Source organism: Scophthalmus maximus, chromosome 2 (assembly GCF_022379125.1).
Source record: "Scophthalmus maximus strain ysfricsl-2021 chromosome 2, ASM2237912v1, whole genome shotgun sequence".
NCBI classification, from domain to species: Eukaryota; Metazoa; Chordata; class Actinopteri; order Pleuronectiformes; family Scophthalmidae; genus Scophthalmus; species Scophthalmus maximus.
Window position 1 is genome coordinate 14,903,037 of NC_061516.1, and position 18,547 is coordinate 14,921,583.

Here is an 18,547-nt window from a genome sequence, read left to right on the forward strand (position 1 = left end):
TCTTTGGGTCCAACCAATGAACACTTTTGAATATGCAGGATGTTTGCATGACATTGATTTGTCGCGTATGTTATTTCATAGATTAGCAATATATTGACATCCTTATCTGGTTATTTCAGTTTGAGACTTTAACTTCAATTTTCCTTAGACATTGCCAAATATCACAATGGCGGTCCACATCAAGATTCGTTCATCGTTGTACACTGTGAAGTGATCTGCACGTCCACACCTACACAGCAGCCGTCCTGCAGTTTCCTCCAGTGCTCCGCAGGTTGAGGTAGTAGGTTGTATAGTTCAGAGTGACACCACAGGAGATAACTGTACAGCCTCCTAGCTTTCCCTGAGGAGACACTGATGCACCAAACACCAACTTTTGTACTTTATTGGGATTAGGTTAATAATTTAGTCGTAATTACACTGTCTGTATATCAGGGGGGTTTGTATATGGCCTTTAAATATTGATTTCTTTCTCTCTCTTTTTTCCAAGCAGTTTTTCCATTTTTTTTTCAAGAGAGTGTCATAAAAAATGCACTGCACAAACTAGCATGAACTTGGCAAACAAAAAAAATGGCTTTCTGTCATACTGTACACAGTGTCATTATTTTGTCACATAAATTAAAAAACGGTCCCAGAGTGGAGAATGACGTCTGGGAAAAGGTTTGGGATGTGTGGCAAGAGCAACAGCGTGCTGCTGCTGCTGCAGTGAGGTCTGTGGGCCGCTCTAATGAAAGAGATGCCACTGAGGGGAAACACCATACAGCCGCGGGGGGAAGAACACGGCCTTGGCAGCCAATTATGTACAGAGTTCAGCTTCACTTAACCAAAACGATATATTTCCTCCGTGCAGCTATGTGGTGAAGACACTGCTGTGATCCAAACAGCCGGTAACAACTTTCACTGCCTCGAAAACCGAGGAAACGCAGACACCCTGAAATCACCATGGTCCCTGACAGCAACGTAGGATTCGCTGATTTATTGCTTCATTTGAGGCGTGTGCAGATAAATCTGTGCGTTGCTCTTCACAGGCAGGTTTGAGCTGCAGAGCTTTGATCTCTGCTGAAGACAATATTTTCTCAACGCCCAGTTGAAGGTGTTGGAATTTCAGTTATGGGGCGTCCATCAACAGATGCTCCCACTCGTCGTGACATATAAATGAGAGCATTGTTTTGCAATTTTTTTAGTTGTTTTTTTTTTATTGCATTATTTGTACAGGTTATTGATTAATGTATAAGTATTAGTATTACAAGCTGTAATTTCTCGGATTTTCAGGGTTTCTTCCTGATTTCACGTGAATAATTCCTGTTGCATCTTTATTTAGCACGTTATAAGCACGTTCTTTATACAGTTTGTCGTCGGCACTCGTCTCATGGCTAAGACGAGTGAGTTCTGTAGATACAGTCCTGTTAGGGATAGATGGTATCCCTGTTGTGCGGTGCGCTGCTGTGTGCAGATGTGTAGAGCAGGGAGTGGTATGATGATGAAAGACTGTTTCCACTTAAACTCTTCGCTCTCTGTCCCAAGGCCACCGGGTTCGATGGAGGTGGAGTAAGGAGATCTGTGGGCCAGAATGAATTAGGGGCCCCTGGTACGGGGCAGCTTCATCAGTACGACAGACTGAGCAGTCATTTACAGTAGAGGCAACATGAATCAACTGTTTCTTGTTTTTTCTTTCCCTCAGAGCATAATTACTTTGCTTAGTCTGGTTTTTCCCGGTAAAAGAAAAAATTCAGATTTTTATTTACACCTCTGTCTTTGTTCAATGTTTTTTCTGTTTTTTTTTTTTCATGAGGTAGTTTGTTACAGTATACAGCAGGAGGCATTCAGGAGCTCTCACTTGTGAACCCCCCCAAGCAGCACACCCACCCCTCCTCCTTGTGGAATCCAAGTGTAGGTTTTTGTCTTCATTGAAAATTCCTATAAATAGTCCCGTTGAGCTGTTTCTAACATGAGACCTGTGTGTGGCCGACTCAAAGTGTGACATGGAGGGAAAGTGGAAGTAGAGAAAGGCGATTTGTAAAAGCAAGATTCCCTGAGCGAACACACTTCCCTGCGCTGAAGTTGCATGTGATGTGTTAAGACGAGACAGCATGTGACGTCTGTGACCCGGAGAAATGTACTAACTAAAAAAAAAGGCGCTGGAATAGAGTCAAACGGGAGCCACCGGGGAATGTCTCTGTCGACACCTGAGTCAGAAATCAAGGAAAACATAGATTAAGCGAGAGCCTTTGTTCATGATTTTCTGATAAACTGCATGGTGAAAGAGAGAAATCCATTCAGACCAACGAGGGTGATCGTGTGGGACCACACAGGCCATTTTTCTCTGCTGTCACTGATCTCAGCCCATTGTGTGTTGTCCGTCAGAAGAGCCCTGTTGCGGTACTTCCCTCTTCTCCCCGTTTGTCTCCCGCTCCTACCATCTTGTCTCCCATTTTTTTTACTCCCCCCTCCTCCTTTTCTCCCCCTCACAACATTTTTTCTGCTACTTTACAGCAGCTAATGCTGATAAAATATAAGACTACCACATCAGCAGGCTTCCAGTTACATTTCCTTTACCGCTCCCTGAACTCACGTGTTTTCTCTCCCTTGCTCCCTCCTTTTCTCTTTCAATCCCACCCTCCTTCTCTCCATGAAGCACACGCTGTAATGCCCAGTCACTCACAGACACAGAGGGAGAGAGAGACAAGAACAGAATACCGGACTTGCTGACTGGGGAAGGATTTTTTTCTTCTTCTTCCTTTTCTTAAATGAGCAGGAGCTTGAAATGAGACATTGTAAGATGAAAATGTGATTACCAATCTTTCTTTGCTCTTGCTCCCCCCCACCCCCCACCCCCCATTCTTTCCCTCCCTCCTCTACCTCTCCTTATCTCTCCCTCTGTGCATATAGTAGGCCTTTAGAATGTAAGTGATTTCAGCTGTGGGAGGAAATGAATGGATGTTATTTATTTCTCCTTCCCGTGCTCTGCTGCTGCTATTTCGATGCCACATGTAACAGGCGGAGAGGGGCGAGCTGAGGCTCTACGGCTGCTCTGCCCTGGGGACTCGAGCCTGCAATCCATGAAGCATGCGAGGCAGAGGAGGGAAAGAAAATACAGAGACGCACACAGACACAGACGGAGAGGTGTGATGTAGCGAGACTAAAGTGCCAAGCGAGAGCAGGAAGAAAATGTGAGACAGATGGAGCTGGGAGACAGACAGACAGACAGACAGACAGACAGGGGAAGAAAAAGATGGGTAGTAGTAGTGTCACATGGAGACAGAAGGGTGAGTAGCACTTTTTTTTCTTCCTATTATTCACTCTTGTGCCTGGTTTGGCACCCTGTGCCTGTGACCTATCGATCATATCTGCAAACATCCGATGATAACACGAATTTCAAAAATGTATATTTGTCGAAGTTCTGATGCAAAGCAGCTACATACCGTTCTTTATTAAATTGTATGTGGCATGTATGTGTCTTGGCGTGGTGCCTCTGAATTGTCTTTTTAATTAACTTAAGTGATTAGTTAGGAATTTTACCGTATCCGACCTCAAACCTAATAATCCTTATCTTCTTCTTCTTTTTTCCTTTCTGTTTTCTCATTTTCTGTCCTTGCTCTCCTGGACTAGTACACATTGCAGTGAACTGTCGGCCCATTGAGCTGCTCTTTTATTTTGTGCATGTCATCTTTTCCACTGGATTCCACCACAGTGCATATTGTTGCATTCTGCATTTTGTATGAATTTTTTTGTTGTGTATATTTTCTGATGCTACTTTACATTTCTATACACTGGCCTATTTACTCCACATGTGATTAATCATTCTGCTTTTTTCCATTCAAACTCCTACTCGTGTTTTTTTACTGGTTCACCTACTTTAACCCTTTAACCTGGCACCTGCCCTCCCTTTCATCTCTCTCTCACAGTCTCTCGCTCTTCCTCTCTCTCTTCCCCTCTTCCTCTCTCTCTCTCTGGCTGCACATGGTATGGTCTTGCATGTCTGAGCAGTAGACGGCGAGACAGCAGCCTCATGTGCTATTCCGAATGATCCATTCAACAAAGCCTGAGCTAGCAGCACTAAAATCTCTTCTCTCTGCAGCTTTTGTTTCTGTCTATGTTTTTTTGGTCCTCAGATCTTTCTCTCTCTCTCTCTTTCCATTTTGTCTGGCCACATCCTCTCCTCCTCTGTAGTGTAGGCTGGTCGGCGCAGACATGCAGAGGGGACTACAGCAGCCTTGCCGCCGCCGCGGTCAGCCGGGTGAGTTTTTTCTCTTTCCTTCTCCCCTTCCCTCACATCTCGTCTCATCGCGCCCGCCCCGACCTCCTATTCCTCCTCCTCTCTCATCACGCGGGCAGTCAGATCTCATTCGGCCCACCTGACGAATGAGCTTTCCCTCCATAAAGTCACAGACGCATGATTGACAGGTGTGGTCTCCGAGGACTGACGCACCTGCCATATCTTGTGATGGGATATCTCGTGGGGAGAATATAAGCGGTAAGGAGCTTTGTTGTTTTTTTTAGCGATGGGGAGTTTTTTTCCTTTTTTGTCTTTAATCTGAGTGAGACCCTGACAACCTATTTTCAGTCTCTGCTGCTGTCCTCTTCGTCTGAAAGGCTCCGCTGAGCATGTGCACAGAGCAGGATTTTGGCATTTCGGGTGTAAAATCTACAATGTTCTATCGATTTTTATCATTTATCGATTATCATGCCATTGTTCAGCCGCGCTGAGCTGTGGCAGCAGCGGGCAGGCCGGAATAACGATGAGGCAGAGCCATCATTATGAGCATCCTGTGATAGTGCTGTCTGTCTGTCTGGGTGTGTTTGGCCATTCAGTGGTGACTATAGTACAAAGTGTGTACAGCAAGTGTGTGTGTGTGTGTGTGTGTGTGTGTGTGTGTGTGTGTGTGTGTGTGTGTGTGTGTGTGTTCACTTTCAATTAGATGATTAGTTTTTTAATCAAAGTCCTCATATGTGATGTGATGTGCTTGTGATTTACTGTACGTATCGATATTTGACTCTTGCACAGAACAGCTTGATCGTCTCGTACTTTACAAACGTGTGATGGATGAACTAAAGCATGTGCTGGGCAGTAGTGCAGACCCCCGACTTATCAAGACCAGACTGGACTCAGTGGCAAAGCTGAGACTTAGGATAGGGCACAGCACAAAGCCAGGAAGAGGGGAAGCTGCCATTGTCTGCAGTGCACTGGTCTCAGCTGTGGCGCTCGAGCAGCTAATGATCGGCTGTACTGTATGTCGCATAGGAAAAGGCCTGACAAAAAGCAATCTGTACCTCTCTCATTCCCTGAGACCCTAACTTGTGACGTTTTGCTGTCATGTGCACGGGTTGGGTTCTTGGGAGCTGCGAGGGGCACTCACACATCTATGTAACCTAAAACCCCCCCAAAAAAGGAAAAAAACGAATATGGCGGAAAGACAGACAGCACAGCAAAAAGGGGATTTTTTTTTTTAAGTTAGGCGTGGTGACAGGGAACGTTCATTTGATCCACCCACACCACTAAAATGGAGATAGATGGAAATGAAGGAGGGAGGTCGTCGGGGGTTTGGATCCAGAGGCAGGCACAGCATGTGCGGCATGGGATGGGGGGAGAGGGGGAGATGGATAGAGGAATGTGGGCATGTGACTGGGATGGAGGGATGTCCACATGAGGTGGGGTGATATGACAAAACACTGTCACATTTACAGTATTCTTTTATAAGGGGTGTCGGTGCGATGAATGGAGGAGGAATTTGTGACTACGGTTACACCCAAAGTGACTAATTCTACACATGCTAACACAAACGAGCAGCACAGGATCTCACTCAGTCTGTGAAAGACGACTGTGCTGTAGCTGTAGCTAAAGACTCACAGTCGTTCGTTGACATGCATCAGATTGAATGTTAATAATATCACTGAATAAAGGCATCCGAGGCTCTACTACGTAGCCTTTTCCTCCATGGTCCTTCCACTCGAGCCGTCCGCAGGCTCTTCATCTTGAGAGCAGCACAAAGTACTGGTGAGAGCGTGACACTGACGGCTCAGTACACTTGTGTTTGACCTCATGAAAATGATCATCTTTCTTTTCCTATGCCCGGTCCAAACCCGTGTACGTTTGCGTCCTTGTTACGTGTGAATAGAATCGAGAAACTCATAGTTTAATTAGAATTGAAGGATACATGTACGTTTACAGGATGTGTGCAGGAGAGTCCCGCCCCCCACCCATTTAAGGCCATGTCGCTACACTATGAGAATGAAGAGTGACTGATTCTGTGCCTCGCGTGAGGCCAGTTCACATCCTCAGCTGCAGGCGACCAGCGCGTCCTGTCCTGTGGACGATCGTCTCGCAGCTCCTCCTTAAAAAACTACCGCTCGGCGTGTTGAAATGTGTCTGCTCTGTTCCAGTAATTGGTCGGTGATCTGTGATCACAGCAACAGCTTCACTTCCAGCTTCCCCCCTCCCTTTATCCACACCCACCGTTTGTAATCCTTCACACGTCTCCTTCTTCTCCTTTTTCTTGTTCCTCCTCTGAATACGCTCTCCGTCTTTCAAGTAGCTACAGCAGCGTTGGAACGACGACGCCGTTTGATGTTTTTGTCCCCATTCTTTCATTAGTTCGTAATTGAAGGTGACGCCATGCTTGTGTGTTTGAAGGACAGGTAGATTTGAGCTCTTGATTCTATTTTCAGCTTTGATTTGAAGGCATTTTTAGCCATATATCAGGTGGATGGTTGAGGAAACAGCTGCCTTTTTTCGGGTACAAGCCACCCTGCTTGAGGGACTTCTGTAAATCTGCATCTCATTGGCATCGTCATGCACTTTCACATCTTACTGGGAGTTTAGCTCCCCGGCCTGGTGTCAGCTTACCGCTGTATGTGAGGATGCAGCTGTGTGAAGAGTTGCCTCAGAATGAGCAGCAGCACTGTCGTACGGGACGAGCCACATTTCTATAGGAGTAACGTATCCTAAAACAGACAAATTACTGCTGAGTGCTTCAAAACCCGTCGGTGAGATGTCAGGTCTGTGTCAAATCTCGAATCCGCGTTTCGTGTGGGCCTTGATGTGGCATTGTCAGAAGCACTTCACTACTGAGGTCTCCATCTTATGTACACATACTGTATGCATATCAGCTGACTGATGTTTACATCTGTGTTATTGTCATGCCATCGCTCAGTCTCTGAGGTGAACATCTCAAGACGACCCGTGAGAGGAAAGATTTATCATCAGTAGAACTACATTATGAGTCACGTCGTCTTAGTGTTCGGCGTGGTTTCCAACTTGGAGCAGCAGGTCTGCAGCAGCAGGTCTAGGTGTTGGTGTTCGCCTTGTTCAGCATAATCATGCAGTGAGGAGTGCATCCAGTGACAGACAGTGAGGAGGAGGAGGAGGAGGAGAGGAAGGAGGAACATAGTGTTTGTAGAGTGATCGCAGATATGATTTCTGTTTGGCTTTGAAATGTCATTCTTTTTGTTCTGGAAAAAAAAAAGATGTAATGACTGTGGGGAAAATAAAAGCAGCTAACTTCCACATATGAGGTATTCACACTGTTGTGCGAGTGCGTGTGTTTGTGTGTGCACATGCAACGTTATTAAGAACTCCCACCGCAGCCCGCACCCCCAGCCCCCACACCCCCCGGCCTCTGCTGGATGTTTTTCCAACTTGTGAAATGGCCGACTCTTCCCGAGGACTATAGATCTCTGTGTCTCTCGCTGACATTGACAGCTTGCTTGGTGTGGATGGTTTTTTTCGCACAGTCTTACACTGCACAGTCAGTCAGCGCCGCACACACAGCCCAACCTGTGGCGGTGGAAATTGTTTCGGTAAGGGAAGGAAATGAAGCAAATATTAATACGAGGAGCTTTTAGCTGACGGTAAGCCAGCAGATATTTAAACATCCCATTTTAGGGATTATGGGAAAAAAAATAATACCCAATGCTTGTTATTTTTCCTTATTTAGATTAATTTACCTCATTGTTGAGCAGTGTATGTACAGGAGCTTGTTGCTGGCAGTCACAAAGTAAGAAGGTGATGTGAGGATGCAGCCACTTGTATCCATCCCTGTCATCTGGGTTTGGGGAAGGTGTCAGTGTTGATTTTGTGAATCTGTTCATAATGCTGTAAATCAAGAGGCAAACGTCGCTGTTGTCTTTTTTTATTGTACACGTGTAAATGCATGAATAAGCTCATCCGAGCCAGCGAGTGTGGATCTGTCTTTGTCTCTGCCACCACGCTGTGATCTCACTCGTGCTGAGTCCTGAGATGCCCTCTGTTCGCTGGATGGGAGACTGGACTCACGCATGAATCCGGCGCAGTCTGTTGCAGTCTCTGCTGCTCCAGCGGCAGAGGCAGGTGTGTCTACCTCCTGTGCCCCCCCCATTGACACACTCACAGCCCCCCACCCTTCCTGTTCCCTTATCACTGCAGTACGGCAGCTCTGTCTGGGAGGCAGCCATTCCATTGTTCTCGTGCGTGCCCCCCCCCCCCCCCCCCCCCCCCCCCCCCCCCCCCCCCCCACCACCACCTATCAGTACTAGTGTGGGTGCCGGCGCCGCTCTGCCCGCCCCACCCCACAGAAGGGACCAGGCTCCAAAAGACTGTGATACTTGGCACCTAGGTGCCCTTTAGCAGGTTAGGGCTCTCTGTCTCTTCTCTCTCTGGACAGAGCTCTCTGCTGCAGCCCGCCGCCATCTTGTTGCTGCCTGTGCTGCCGGTCTGCCCGCCCCTGCTGCACTCAAACCAAATCATCTAACTCAGCCTCCAGTGTTTGCCAGCGTCTCTCTCTCCTGCCACACTTGGTTTCTTCCATGCCAGCTCTGCCTTGGCATTGCTTTGTCCTGACACTTTCTCTGCAGTCCAGCTAATGGGCCGCGTTTTATCGCGGGGGCAGACATACCTGGAACACTCATCATATCGTATCGTGGTTATAATAAAGTCAAGTTTGCGGACACTGCCATCGGGAGCTTGAGGCAAACGTTTTCTTATTTGTACTAAGAGGATGCAGATGCAAATGTGGACCACAACCAAGACCAAATCCTCCAATATCACCAAAAATGACTTATTCTAATCTTGACCTGAATAACTTAACGGTGCACCATCCTACACCATACGACACAGTTAAAACAAGTCACAGTTGTTTCACTCATATGCTAATTATGTTCTGAAAAACGTGTCATCTCCCTTCAGCAGGACACGATCAATTGTGCCTTTTAACGGCAAATATGAACCATGTGTCCCTGATACTTCAGGCTTGTATGTTTAAATGAGATATGAGCGCATATATTTGCAACATTTGTGTGTGTGTAATGAGATGTGATGTGATGTGTGCTTTACTGAGAGAGAGAAATAGTGAGAGAGGACAGGAGAGAGACATTGAGCAGTGGTTAGAAAATCATCCAAATTCAGTTTGACAGAACATTTGCTCAGAGTGGACTTCCATCATAAACTGACACAAAGCTTCACACCTGCTCATGTTCGACTCCAAACACGGCTATTTCCAAAGAGCACGTCTGAACGTTTTTATGGAGATGAATCATTTCCCAAACAGTGAGATAGATTACAGCTGCACTTGGTCGCTTTTAAATATCTCTGTGACTCTATGAAGGTGCTGCGTATAACATCTCACTGTACGGTGTAACTTTTTCTCAACAGATGAAGATATGAGTGAAGAAGTTGTGGAGGCATATTTTTGCCTTTTGGAGGAAGAAATTTTGACATGTCACATTTGTAAATATTGAAATGAATTCCTGGGACTGTGAAATTGAACAGAGCCACCGTTAAATGTTCAGTGTGTGTTAAGTGGCATCCAGCAGTGAAGTTGCACGCCCTCCCCTTCCAAACACATTGGAGAACCTACGGTGGCCTTCAGGAAACTCAAGAACTCGAAATGTGTTACTCTCTACAGCCAGAGCTTACAGTAGTTAGCCCCCTCTGGGCTACTGTAGAAACATGGCGGTGCAACATGGAGGACTCTGTGGAAGGAAACCCACTGTGAAATGCTCATTCTAAGGTCACGAAAATACAACAATTCTCAGTTTCAGGTGATTATACACCAACAAAAACATAATTGTGAAATTATATTCCATTTCTGCCACTAGATTCCTACACACAGGAACTTTAATCATCAGGAGCCTTACCTACTGCGTCAAGTCAAAATGTCTGCTGGGAAAAAGGCCTATTGAATTGTGAAAGAAAAAAAAGGGGGATGTGAAAAGTTGGAGGCCAGATATATACAACAATAAATCATATAAAGGAAACAGTCTGTCTGTCCCTCAAGAATATATATACCTGAAGTTTTTCTTTTCTTACATATGTATAACTTTGTGGTGATAACTGCATATGCGGGTCAAGAGGAAGTGGAAGAATGAGGGTTTAACCCTTATTCTGTTCTACTATTAACATGTATTTGTCATTATTAACAGATGATGTAGAGTTATATTTTACTGGCCGCGGAAATAGTGTTAGATTTTTGTCTTTTCTTTAGAGGACAAACGATTGAGGCAGTTCACATTACAATAAGACAAATAGACGGTTAATACAAATCAGGCTAAACAAATGTGTTTTGATAGCATTATATTATATCTTAAATTGTTCTATTTTCGATGTTTAAAAATATCCTGAAAGGTGCATTTGCACCATTAAATGCATTTGCAAACACCATAATTTTCACATCAACTGTCAGTTGTTCAGTTAACTGCTTTAGTCTGGTTTGAAATATTACATAACATTACATAACAACTATTGGATGGATTGCCGTGAACTTCTTTTTTTTACAGACTTTCGTGATCCCCAGAGGATGAATCGTAATGACTTTGGTGAACCCCTGACCGTTTCCTCTGAGGCCACCAGCAGGTAACACTTTTCACTTATCAGGTGAATTCAAATCCCCACCTGTCAGACGAACTGGCAATAGATCTGCTACAGATGTTCACCGTTCCCAGATGATGTATTCTTTTGCTGTTGATAATTTATCACCATATGGAATTTGGTGCAAACGTTCATGTCCCTTATTTGCCTGTAACACCATCATCAAGTCAGCATCTGGATTCCTCCTGTACTTTGGTTTATGACCAAATATCAAAAGCTGCACCTTGTGATACATACACATACATAATTAGAAAATGTTAGAATGCTAACATGCTAAAGTCAGACGACGGACATTATATCTGCAAAACAGTGTGAGCATGTTAGCATTTAGCTAAGGAAATACCGCTCACCTCGCTTTATTTTGTATTTTCAATTTCTGTATTGTTTTTTTCATGTATATTATTGCATGTTTGTTAAAAGTAGTGTACTGTAGTCCCTTCATGTGGCATTCCACCAATACAGGTATTTATTATGTATAGACTTTCTATTAATTCTATCAATGATCTTTTTTTTATTCTCCTTATTTTATATCTATTTGAATAAAATGAGAACTGCAAGTTCAAAGGACGACATCACATTTGCAAATACAATAAGTGCTTCATAATCAAATTGATCAGCAGTGAGTTGCTTCTCATACCTTTGCTATGACTGTTAGCGAGCTGCGTTATTGTCACACCGAAGTCGGGCAAAGGGGAACGAGTGTGTAGCGAATAATCTTCACAGCAGCGCAGTGGACATGGATAGATTGCATGACATGGTGCAGTTTGCACATGGAATGTCGAAGGATTTCAGGCGCTCGGTGATGAAGGCCAGATGTTTGAGTTATGCATAGGAAGTCAATTGTCTCCAGTTGCTACCGGGTATGATAGTGATGCAGCCAGGCACCAGCACTGGTATCTGCTGTGTAATCAGATTTAAGAAGGCCCTCGCACGTATGATGGCATGTGTATGACCAGAAGATGTGCTCAGTTTGAAAAGAAAAAAAAGACACATGAACAGAAGTGCATGAATAAAAAAGAGAAACTGTATATGACTGAGTAAGTAAGAGATAAAAGTTTGCATAGCAACTTATATTAATATAAAGCAATGCTGACTAAACTTTTAGAGAGTCAGTGTTGTTGATCACAATGATTTGTCAAATCTGAAATAAAAAATCATAACATTGCCTCTGGGCAACAACGATTTAGATTTCTTGAGTTTTGTTTTTGTGTTCATGGAATACTGTATATTTCTTTGTGGGGATGAGTCGACAGTCAGTTGGTTCTTTAAAAAAAAAAAGGAACAAGGTTAAAGAATTAGCTTGAAAAAAGAGTTTGTCTTTATATGGATAAGGTTTTCAACCAAACAACAGTGACAGGAAATGTATCCAAATTTATGCTGAATTCTTAAAAAAGAAAAGAAAAAAGGTTTGTATTCTTGCAGGACATGTGGCTCACAGTTTGAGAGGAGGAACGCAAATCTATGCAGCAGGCGACGTTTATACGTACTGTATATACTGAAAGTCATCTCCTCCTACTTCACTCCTTTTCCCTTGTTCTTTCTCCCTGCTTTTTTTCCTCCTCATCTTACACACAGTTACACACACTGCCAGCCTGTCTCTGAGTCTCACACACACACACACACACACACACACACCGTCTTTTGTTTGGAGTCAGACAGCATTGAAGGCAGATCCTGTGGCCCATCTGAGGAGAATGTTAATATGCCCGCTCTGGTCTCTCTGGGGACACAGAGAATGGACTCTGGCTGCTAATGCACTGTCACACTAACCCCACTCTCTCTTTTTTTTTTTTTCAGAGTTAGCAACTGTAGCATTACTGCCAACACTAATGTATTTATATTCAACTTCACAACTTACTGAATCGTTAAGAGTTGGTTGAACTAAACTCTCAACGATAGACAGATGATGAGGAAACACTTCCACATTTCTACCATGTCCGACTTAGTTGTAAATATTGATATAATTTCTTTTTGTAGATGTTGCCGTACAAGACAATGTCTTCTTCCACAAAGAATTCATAGATACATTTTTTTTTCAAACAACAAATTTGAGTCATCCAGAGTTAAGCACACTATAATAAGACATGCCTTAAGAGCCAAATGATTATAAAAGTATTGAACAGAACTGATTTTATACTTTTCATCTGTATGTCAGTTTTTAGACATTGCAAATTGTAACAGGACAAACTCAACTAAACCCTATGAAGTGCATTTCTGAATTAGCTATGCACACTTACTGTATCGTGCTGTTCATCCACAGGCCAAGTGAGCACAGTTATTTACATTTAAAGATGTAAAACTCCCCGATAATCTTCTCGGGTCAAGCACAAGAAAAGTGTCCTTCCAAACGATCCCAAGTCAAGGTCTACTTACTTGCCTGTTGTGGAGCTTTCGCCAATATCAGACAGTCTTCATCGGCAGACAGTGGTTCAGGATATGCCACTGTCCAGTGTCAACCTGCATCAACATGCGTCAATGCTTTACAAAAGCAGCAACATTTGCTCCCAGGATCTCCTCCCGTCTGCGCCGCGTGTCCGGTGTGTGTGGCACTCATCTATCGTTTCTCAAAAAACAAATGAATGAGAACACAGACGATTGTGTATCAAAAAAAATGTTTTTAAAGGTGGTTATTTTTGCAACGGTTCCAGTCATCGCAGATATCATGGCTTGTTTTATTAATTTGTCTTTTTACAGGGACAGTGCAGGATAATGAAGATCTGCAGTCCCTGGTCAGATGTTACAAAGTCATCATAAAGTTGAAAAAACATAAATTGAAATTACACTTCTCTGCATGCAGAATACCAACGAAAAATACAAAGAAAAGATAGTATTTATACTTATGATAATGTTAGTTGTTTGATTATTGTTATTGCATACTTTCATATTTCTACACCGTCCTGGGCTTTCTGGGAATTATATGTGTAAAATATACCATGTGAGGAAAGAGAGCGCGGTTTTATTAATTAAGCAAGAGCTGTGGTCAAAAGTCGAAAAGAAAGTGAGGTGGACGATCCACGTTCCTGCTCAAACTGAAGAGAACCAACACGATGTCCAACCTGTACACCCTTGCCCTTTCCAAAAATCATAATCAATGTCAAGCACGCTGACCGTACAAAAGACTGAACATGCCATTAGCACCGTAGGTTGCGATGGTGGCTTATTTTCAAAATACCAATTAACATCTCTGACCTTTCCAATATCACTCTGCAGCCTAAATATACTAATTAGCCCCGTATAATTGTCGTGAATGATCCCTTTCATCATCACTTGACTGGCGTTGAAACCCCCTCGCGTCAATAAACCATTGTACTGGAAGATCCCGTGAACTTCTCCGGCACTACCTACTGCATAGCTTCTTCTTTCACTCATTCAGCTCTTCCCCTCTGTTTCCCAGCTGTGAGGAGGGGAAATGCGCTGGACTGTGCTCAACTCAAGTCCTTTCATAATGAATGGCAAGGTACAATAATGGCCTTCAGGTTGCCATAGAAATGAGACGGGGGCCCTGTATGTGATTTCCCTTTTTTTTTAATCCAAGTGTTAATGACAGGGGACTCGGAGGCGAACTCCCCCTCCGGCAGCACACGCAGCTCTGCACCTTGCCTCCACCTTTTCCTCCTCTCCCATCTTTTACTTAATAAACATTCTTGCATTGGCCTCATCTGATTTTATTTAAGAATCACCTCCGTTCAATGCGATCAATCTGCCATAGATTGGACGAAACAGAAAACGGAGGTCCCTGATGCGACAGTGTGTATTCACGTATCACTGGCACCACCAATAATCCCAGACAGTTTTTTCTTCAACCCCGCAGCTCGGAGGTGACCTGTGGTGCACGATCAGATCACAAGCACCCGGGCAAAACCGCTCAGAATTCAGTCTGATGCTGAGGAACGGTCCAGGACTTGAGGGAGCAGATGGCGCTTCTTCTTTTTCTTTTCTTTTTTTACCACAGGAGGCATCCGCCCAACTCAGGTCTCCTCCCGGATCCGAGCATCTCGGTGCAGCTGCTGGTGGTGGCTGTGGAAACTGAGCTCTTGTGATTTCAGTTCGCTGCCAACAGCTGCTCCAGGGCTAAACAAAGTATTGATCCAGTCTGTCACTTTCACACTGGTGTGTCTGGAGGTTGGTGATGTGTTGATGTCGCGTTCGCGGTGTCAAGAAATGGCATGGTGGAAGAGGTGTAGAGTTGTAGCTGCTGGTGTGTGTGTGTGTGTGTGTGTATATACACTGCATGTATGAGCCCTTTGAGTGATGGATGAGACAGTTCGCCTGGAGCAGAGTTTAAAGAACAGATTCTCGGGGCCAAGCGTTTCCTAAATCATCGAATGACAGCGTAGAACTTTGAACCGCGGTTGATTAGAACTCACAGCACATATGTTCAATACCTGTAAAATATGTTACATGATGCATTTTTTTCAGATATGATAAGAAATTGAGACGGTCAAAATTGTTCAAATACACAAGCGCTGAAACTACGAATCGATTGTCTGCTTGAGGAAAAAGAATCACCAGCAAATTTGATCATTATCTAGCAAGAAAGAAAAAAACATGCCAAACATCTACAACTTATGGCTTCTCAAATGTGAGGGTCTGACTCTCTTCCTCCTCTGCAGACCATAGTAACAAATTGTGTATTGATGAATATTAGCAGTTTCTTGGTGATGTACAGTAGAGTCTATACACACCATCTGTCTGTTTGCATCCACATATGTGGTTTATACAGTACAGTACAGTTTTAACCTTAAAGCTCATGAGAACTTTCAGTATTTCCCCCAAAAAATTATACAGTTAAAATAATATCAATTAGCAAAATATAAATCTCAAAATCTTGTTTATTCTGTGTGTGTGTGTGCGCGCGTGGTTTGATCAGATTGGAGGGACGATCAACACAAGCAAATTAAAACTTTGACAACACAGAGCTGAACCGCACAAACAAACAAAGCATGAGATGAAGAACAACAAAAGAAATCGTCACAGGAGTCTGTAACTCATAAATATAAGTGAAAGTCTAACATACAGCATCCCCCATAATATCAAAATATTGCATTTGAAATGTTAAAACTCACCAGTGTCATAAATGTGTTTGCCCACATGATTCTCCTGTCGCATTGTGACTTCAACACTGCACATGAATTTCATCTTCAGTGCTGGCAGCTCAAGAAAAACCTCTTTGCTTCCTTTCTATATATTAACCATCGCATGTTGTTTGTTCAACAGGTACAGTAACCACACTTGGCCCTGTCCTGCGCTTCTTTCCAGTTTGACGTTTACACGTACAGTACTTCCTCTTAGTTTTAGCAGTCTGACTTCCCTAGGAGTTGTTGAATATACAAAAGCAAACACTTTTATTCAAATCAAGGGCTATTCCTTCAGCTGCCGTGCGAGGTGCCGAGACGTGTCCTTCGCTGTTTATTCACTCCGAGGTTGAAATGTCCCTGTTTGTAATGTGTTCAGTTTCATTGGTGGCGGTCGGTGTCATTCGTTGATCACTTCTTGTTACTTTTGAAGGAAACCAAAAGCAAGACTTCTAAAGATGAACAGTTCTGCTACAGAGTTTACTGATAATTATCGACAAATCATTGACTTATTATTATTTCATAGTCAGTTTGCATGGCACCCCAGTTTCAATTTAACTCTTCACTTTCAAACGAAAGACCGAACGCTGCGATTGGCTGACAACGCCAACGGGTCTCGTGGAACTCTCCACCCCTTCTCACCAGATTTGGATGTTGGCCAACAGTGACCAGAGAAGGGATCCTCAGTCACGTTTTCACTCAGAAAACTTAATCTTTATTTCCTCAACGATCTATAAAAATCTGTTTCTGAAAATATTTAATATGTATTTGTTTGTACCTTTACTCATCTTTTGCAGTGTTGCCTGTATTTGACAGTCGGAAGAAAGAGACAGGAAATGTGGGGGAGTGAGGGGCATGAAATGCAACAAACGTGGAGACCTTTGTTGCATGTTCATGCTGGGAACTCAACTGTGGATGGTGCATTTACAGTGTATGTGGCTTAACATTTAGAAGACCGACCTTTCAGAGGAATTTTGGAAATATTTAATGTCTCATTACAGGAAGTAAAAGCAACACCGCGTCAGTAAACATGAAGAAAACAGCAGAAATCCAAATCTGCGAGACCAGGCTCACGAAGCTTCAGTGTGCCGGATACCGACCACATAATTAATTTGAGTTTGGAAGAAGTGCATTTGCTGTAAACCTGCGAGAACGACGCTGAGGTTTGCCACAACAGTTTTGTCTCTGGGCATGGACTGATATTCGAGCTGCGGCACTGAACTAATCTACTGTCTGTTGAAACAACTTTTACTGCAGCCTCACTGAGCACAATGACACATCCTCGCATGTTCATTTTATTCATACTCAGGCCAAGGCTGAAACGTCTTCCATGTCAAGGACTTGGATGGTTCATCGTCTCTTTTGTAAACTCTGTTGCTTCGCTTACTTACTGAAGAATTAAGTTAAAAGTAGTATGAAAACAAACTGAATCAAAAAATGAGAATTATGTTGGTGAATGTGCAATCGTACAAACATTCAGTATGTGAGCCACCGAAACAAAAGAGGGACACCGACAAAGAACATTTTAACACACGCTTGCATCTGAACCCTTGAAGAGCGTTGCATGCAGAGTAAATGTCCTTGTTTGCTTGAATATTGGCGAAACTTGGCCAGTGATCTGGTCAGTCCGTCATTGCTGTGAGAAGGTATTAGTAATTAAGAGTTAGGCTCACAGAAGTTATATATTTTGTGTGTCTGTGTTGATCAAGAAAGCTGCTTATGTTTGAAAATGGGTTTAAACTGCAGCGACTGCTCGGTTGAAGCTCTGCGTTTTGAGGAGTGTATCACCCTTCAGGTGTTCGTCCCGTCTTTCTCCGACAGAAATTCCTTCATCATCAAAAAGAAAGAAAAAATGATTCTATGAAAAATGTTTTTTTTTTGGGAGTGTCCTTAAAAGGCCCCATACATCCTGTAAGTCCGTTTGATTGTCTGCACTCTTGGCCCACAGAGATCTCTGTTAGGAGATTGCACAGTTTGTAGCAGCATTAACACTGCACAGTGCCCACTGAGTGGGACGGCAGCATCATTATAAAAATGTTTTTGTGTTTTTTTAAGATATCCAAACTAATCCTCTCTAAATCCTGTTTTTGCTCGTTCATGTCAATCTGTGGTCCCTTGACCTTGACCTGAAATGTGAAATCAGTCTGTGAAGATAATCTCAACGCAGGTCATGAACAACCACAGACTTATTATCTGTGTTATTCAAGTTTATTAAAGTTTTCCAGTTATTCGGACATTCGTTTGAAACAAAAATTAAAATCAAAAAGTAGGTTCAGTTGCACAGAAGCGTCATGAATACTTGTGTTCTACAATTTCATACATACCTCTGTCAAACAATTAATGTGTCCCTATAAACTTGGCCTCATGGAACTATTACTGAATTAGGTACAAAGCGACCTTTCACCTTTAAGTCCCATGAAAATGAACATCTGTCCTTTGACCTTTCCGTCTGCCATATGTAACTGTCCAAATGTCTGTTGCTCGCTGGCTTTGCTGACATTAAGACGGCCACGGCCGAGAAGCGTCCGTCTTTCTGTCACAGACCTGTTTTTCGCAGGTCACTGTGGCCAGTGGTTCCAAAGACTCGTTTGGCCGAAGTCCACGTGGCACAAAAAGGCTGCGGCATTCCTGATGT

The 18,547-nt window shown here is 43.5% G+C and overlaps 1 long non-coding RNA gene across 1 annotated transcript; it reads left to right on the forward strand.

Annotated features, from left to right (window-relative positions):
- The first annotated feature begins 3,431 nt into the window (after nt 1-3,431).
- On the forward strand, nt 3,432-12,019 carry LOC124849390. The gene is made up of 2 exons (XR_007029805.1): nt 3,432-4,234; nt 10,747-12,019. It is a non-coding gene; the product is annotated as an uncharacterized LOC124849390 (long non-coding RNA).
- The last annotated feature ends 6,528 nt before the right edge of the window (nt 12,020-18,547 follow it).